The sequence below is a fragment of the Pygoscelis adeliae genome, unplaced genomic scaffold (assembly GCF_000699105.1).
Source record: "Pygoscelis adeliae isolate BGI_AS28 unplaced genomic scaffold, ASM69910v1 Scaffold14, whole genome shotgun sequence".
In the NCBI taxonomy this organism is placed as follows: Eukaryota; Metazoa; Chordata; class Aves; order Sphenisciformes; family Spheniscidae; genus Pygoscelis; species Pygoscelis adeliae.
The window spans coordinates 5,009,279-5,015,429 of NW_008825109.1; the positions used below are offsets into that span (position 1 = coordinate 5,009,279).

At 43.9% G+C, this 6,151-nt stretch overlaps 1 long non-coding RNA gene across 3 annotated transcripts; it reads right to left on the minus strand.

The window, feature by feature from the left end:
• Positions 1 to 302: 302 nt before the first annotated feature.
• On the minus strand, positions 303 to 6,057 carry LOC103920096. Of its 3 annotated transcripts, none has more exons than XR_663770.1 (3): positions 5,972 to 6,057; positions 839 to 961; positions 303 to 472 (listed from the first exon to the last, which is right to left on the minus strand). It is a non-coding gene; the product is annotated as an uncharacterized LOC103920096 (long non-coding RNA). The 3 variants fall into 3 exon arrangements; XR_663768.1 differs by having other exon boundaries at positions 303 to 506; XR_663769.1 differs by having other exon boundaries at positions 303 to 506; positions 819 to 961.
• Between the last annotated feature and the right edge of the window lie 94 nt (positions 6,058 to 6,151).

The window sequence follows — 6,151 nt, forward strand, 5'->3', positions numbered from 1 at the left end:
CTCAGCGGAGGCTGCCCCTGTGCGCGTGTGGCCCAGGGAGCGAGGATACGCAGCCCTCAGCCATTCGAGCCGGAGCGTGCCATTTCCCCCATCTTTGGGGGCAGAGAAGGCCCTGTATTTCTCCAGCTCCCTACTCCCCTTCTCTAGTGCTTTGCCAGTCAAGTGTCTCTATACACGTCTATACAACATGCCAGTACAAATACTTCTATCTGCGAGCTGAACAGACTTCCTGCAGATCTGCTAGCCGTCCCGTAGGGAAGAATTTAGTCTACACCAACAAAAACAGCTCATACTAACCGATTTCAGAAAGAATCCTCCCAGAACTGTCGAAGTGGTGACGTGCATCTCAAAGGACTAATCCAGCTCTCTGGAGAGCAAAATCAGCTCTCAGTCATGCAGCCAGGAACCCAGCGCAAGTCTGAATTAACGCAACAGCCAGTTAGTTTGAAGTTTCAAGCCTTGGTCGCACAGACTGCAAAGACACCAGAAATCAGATGAAATTTCTCCTGTAAGTGAACAAAAAGTTGTCCCAAGAGCAGTGAAATAACTGATACTTGAATGGTCAAGGTTTGTGCTGTCTCTCAGTTCCCATCGTAATAATTTCCACTGTTCTTCCTATCTCCTACAACAGCCCTACAATATCAAATACCAAAATTAAAGATATCAATATATCCCCAACATGTCCCCTACGCCTCTCCCTTGTCCCCAAAATGTCCTAGTTCTCCCACCTCTAAACCCCCCGCTGCAGCACTCCCTTAGCCTTCCACAGCCCCTACGCAGCCCCCTGGGCAGCTGGCGAGGCAAAAGGCACCATGTACCGTAGCTGGCCTGATAATACCTGTGTGTTAACTGGGGCAGTCCACACACACGCGCTGTCTGGTCAACTGGATGAACTCTTTTGCCAGAACAAGACAGTAATTTGAGGGTCTCTCCTCTGTTTGATCATCAATTTTCACAAAACCTGTTAGAAATACATAAATATTAATAGTTATGATAAATGTACGATACCTTTGAGGCCCCTCTTTGCCAAATTGGGCTGAAGTGTCCAAGAGATTAAAACTGTGCCGAGAGAACTTGCAGAAAGACAGATGGATAGGAAGACAGGATGATCACATAAGCTTTTTTTCTTTAGGAAAACATGCTAAAAAGAAAAAAAAAAACAATTCCAAAATGCATAGTTTGTACTTACAAATTATTATCAGATTTAATTAAAATCTGTTTTCAGATCCAAGTTCTTTACTTTGTACCAGGATAAAACAACACAAAAAAGGCAGTAATTTTATCAATTAATTTTGAAGAAAAGATTGGCAGAAGATGTGCTGTTGTGTATAAACGTGAAAAATCCTACTGAACTTTTTTTTAATATTATTTTTCTTCAATAGTTTTCAGAAAGATTTAAACTTTCCTCATCTTTGCATTCCAAGAAGCTGAATGAGAACTTCACGGTGGAGCTACCCGCCGAGTGTGTTTTGTAGTTTGTGCTGCTTCACCAAATTGGGAGAAAAAACCCCCCAAAACCTAGTATCATGCATTATATGCTAAAAAATCTTGAAGGGAGATGAAGACGACTGTTGTTAAGGGCATTTGACTTTCATTGTCTTTAGAGGGAGATAAAAAAGAAAGTAAGATTACCTTGGGAAAAAATACATACAAAACCAGTCAGATTGTAAAGCCTCCAATAAAACACTACTCTTGGCAAGTTTCACTGAGGGGGGGGGGGGGGGGGGGGGCTGTCAGTAATGTGTATTTTTTTTTTAACATTTACAAATTATTTTTGACTTAGCCACGCAGGGAGCCTACTTTCAACCCTCAATTTGAAAATCATGGAGGCTTTATAAAGTCTTCCACCTGCATCTCTTTTTTACATCACAGTTCTTTATCCTCTAAAGGATGAAAACCCTGGCCTATAAAAACTTTGTTAAGCTGTCACTATCAATAGAGTAAAAAAAAATAATGGTTGACAAAGAAGAAACAAATTGCATCTTCGAATAAGTTTCCTTCATGCTCTTGTTAAAAGCTATAACCTCTGATGTTAACTAAATTTAACCCATTCTGACCCTTGCGGTGGCCCTTAACCTTTTCTTTATTCTGCTTCCTGTGGTTGCTGAAGAAAACTGGCCCAGTCATTGGAAAAGCGCTCTCTGTTGCACACAAAGCCCCAGCCTCGCTGCTAGTCTGTCAGGAGGGATAGAATAGACGGGGAGGTCAGCACCTGTGCTGAGAAGCAGGTGACAGGGAACTGCTTGGACCATTCTAGGGCAAGTTGTAATAGTTTCTACCCTTTAAATATCACACTGTAGTTTCGGGTATTCAAGGCAGCGAAGTTCACGTTTTCTTTGTGAATGCAGACTTTAAACAAATTAATCTATTGCTGTTCAACTGACTGTAAAATTAGTAGATTTACTGTTGCAAAAAAAAAAGAAAAAAAAAAAAAGGAGAGCTTTCACTTCCACTTTAATAAGGTCACGGATGTGTCCTAGGCTGCCAACAAAAGCAGCTTTTAAAATCTTCGCAGCTGAACCCAGCAACTTGCAAAGGCTGCAGAACAATGTCTTAGATGTACAGTGGAAACTCCTCTCCCTACAGTCAAGATGTAAAACTAGACAGTTGAAAAACTTTCTACGCTGGGAAGTTTTAACTTTAATTGTGCCTCGCCCCAGGGACCCACGGGCTTGCTTTATGATTAAAATTTTAATAAATTCAGTCAGCCTCGCTTTTCAGGGAGCAAAATCAGTTCTTTGCCTGGATTCGGTAAAACAGCCCAAGCAATTTAACGGCAGAGCATGCATCTTCAAAAGATTTGGTTTAATTCCTATAACAGGGGCAGATCTCAGAAACCAAACAAAACTTTAGCTGTTTCAGCTGTATTCATATATTCTATGCAGGGCGTCAGTTAGCAGTGACTGTTTACCACTCAAGAGAATTTTTGGGTTTGCTTCAATTTTTTGCTGTCCCTTGCTAGAATAAAATAGAGAAGTGTGTGTAGGAAGCAACTTTCAAAAGCTGGGGATGGAAAAGGAGGAAATGAGCTACTGCAGAATCCAGGAATCTGGACCAACAACATCCCCAGAATTTCTGTGTCCTTTAAATATGCGTTTATTCTGACGTGTTCTCTGCCATACGGCAATGCTCAGCTCAGCCCAAGGGAGTTTTTCATCTGAGTTATGTGCAAAAGTCTTTTATAAATGCTAACGGGAAAAGGAATACTAAGGAGCGCGTACTCTCTGAACCAGGGTACTGCAGAACCACACAGCCATGGTTATAACTAGCAGGAAGGTGGAGGCGAGCCATGCCAGCTGCTGCTGAAGAGCAGGGCTGGGGAAGCGAAAGAGACTCTCTCCAAGTCTTCCCCAAAGTTTCCCCACTGAAACGCCCTGCGAAGGAATGAATTATACAGAAAAACAGGAAAACAGAGGTGCACAGGGTAAGTGGCCCTCCAGATGCTCAGTACTTTTGCAAGCATGAGCGTGCAGGAGACTAATCACAGATTTAGTAATGAGACTGAAAAAAACTGCTGTCCCACCCACTGCTGCTGGTCCATGACCAAAAGCCCCAGGCATTACATAAACCCAACAATATCAGTAAAAAATTCCCGATGATCTTGTTTGGCACTTGAAATTTTTTGGACCAGATATTGAGAACTACAGCTCCAGTTTAGAAAGCAGCAGGATGTTCCCCGCGGACCAAAGTTAAGACCCGTCCTCCACCCAGAGCCAGCAGGTACGAGCTCCTTGCAGGTGTAAGGCACTTCAGCAGTTTGCTTCCTCCTCCCACAAAATGAATGACGGAGTTTGAATGAAAGTCAACTTGAGCCTTGGGTGTCCAGGTGAGCACTTCGTCACCCAGCTAAGGGCATTCTCGCTCTCTGCTGGGCATTACAAGCAGCTTACTGTACCCAGAACACATAGCTTCAGGGGGAGATTGACCCCAAAACACAGAAGGACTGGAACCAGTTTCCAACACCCTCAGGGGACAGTCAAACTGTCCCCCACAGACCAGTTGTGAATGTGGAGGAAGCTTCCCAGTAGCATCTTGAGTCTCGCATCAGTCAGTAACATTAATAACATCCACACCGGCAGATCACTACACTGTTCATGTATGAGGGTGAGAAATCTCTCCATCCACCATCCTTTCTCCTCATATATTTGCATTTTAAATTCTCTGGGGCATGAATTATCTACGGTTTGGCACAAGGTCTAGCAGAACAGGCCTTGATTTGGCACAAAAAATGATAAAGTCAAAACAACAACTTTGCTAACCAGCTTGGGAAACTAAATGTCAAATAGAAAAAAAGACAGATGCAGATTTAGGAATTAAAAAACAAATAAATGACTGAGAGTATTGTCAGGGGTGGACAGAGGATGATGTGCATCAGGCAAAATAGAAGGGAGGAAGTTATTAACTGCGTTTATTATGATAGCATCTTTCAGATAATTAAGACTGCAGTCCCACCGTGACAGGCACATATAAAAACACGACCCCTGGACAATTACAGTGTAAACAGACATGAGACAAAGGACAAGGAGAAAGAGTACAATGAACCCCCAGAAAGATCAAGTTGATTGAGGATAAACAGCATGAGAAGGCTGCACTGTTTCTTGGCACACTAAATTTAATTAGAAAGGCATGAAGTAAAACAAACATCAGGTTTAAACTTAACAGAATTAAATAAAGGGAAGAGAGAAGGAATGCAAGTTGTATGCTCCAAAGTACCTTGCTTTCATGCAGGTAGTTTTTATCACAGTGAAGAGGATTATTAGCTTTATTGCTCCTGCTAACGTTGCTGAAAATTATCTGCCTTATGGGGATGGTTGCCAGAAAGGCAACAGTAGCTAACTGCAAGCTGGGCCGCTGACACGCTCTCCTCTAATGCGTATTGCAGAGCTGAGGATAGAAAAAAAAAAACCACAAACTCTCTCCAGGCTTCAGCTCTACCAAAACTTCCCTTCATGGTTATTCAAATTCCACACTTGATTTCCAGACCGTGAAAAGAGCAGTAAAAACCATTTTTGTCTCGCCTTTTCTTATTGTGGAATATTTCGCTCTCCACAACTGGATACTGTAGAATTTCAATAATTTATGTCTCAAGAGCATCAAACGGAGATCCGGTTTTCTCAGGCACGCTAACTGATATAATAAATGGCAATCCCTGTTCCCAAGGAGCTTACAACTGTAAAAAGCATAAAGCCTGAGTGAAATCAAGAAATGAACAGAAGAGCAGGATGGAAAGAACAGGCGCTATTTGCACAGAGTAGGTGAAGCTACAGTTGTCAGCCAGGCTGTTGACACAGCTCACCATCTACTCAGCTCATTCCGTTAATGGCATTTTTCCATACTCATTACTGCAGGCAAGAAGTTTTAATGAGAATAAGGTGCTATGAATGAATTTGAGATTGTGAACCGATTTAGTAAAGTGTTCTGGTTTCGCACAGAATTACCGTACGACGTCTTCTGCGAAGATAGAGAGCACAAAGCAATGACGGACTTCTTTGCATGCGTGTACCAAAAAGACTGTACCAAAACAACCAGAATGTGGAATTAAACCATTCTAGGGCCACAGTTAAGAACAGGAAGCTTTCAAACTAAAAGGATGAAGCTCAGACTTTCATTGCATCTCTTTTTCCTGGGCAGGAAGGGGGAGAGAGGAAAGAGGGGGTCACTTAGGCGTGGCCCAAAGCAAACAAGCTAAAAAGTCCTGATCTTTCTAAGCAGGAAGGACAGCGGACGGGGCCTCCCCCCCAGCTGCCTCCAACGGCTTCCTTCTGCACCAAATTCTGCAGACAGGCACACCTTCCGCCCGAGCGTGGCTCTGGGCTCCAGCCCGGCTGGCCACAGCGCGCCCCTCAATACGCACAAACACCGCAGCTCCCGAAATGACGCTCTCCGCAGAGACGCTGCCCCACCAGAACAACAGGAGAACCGCACACTCTCGGTTTTTTAATGGGTTTTACTCATTTAGCGGTTTACTTGCAGCTGGGGACCCAGGGTTTGTACATGAATTTCAGCTTCCCTTTCCAAGGCAGCGCTGTCGACCTCCGGGTTGGAAGAAGGCGCCTGAAAACCTAAGGCAGAGCGGCCTGCTGGAGAAGGCCCCCGACACCCGACGAGCCTTCAGGCCGCCCCACACCGCGCCGCAAACGCACGCGCGACT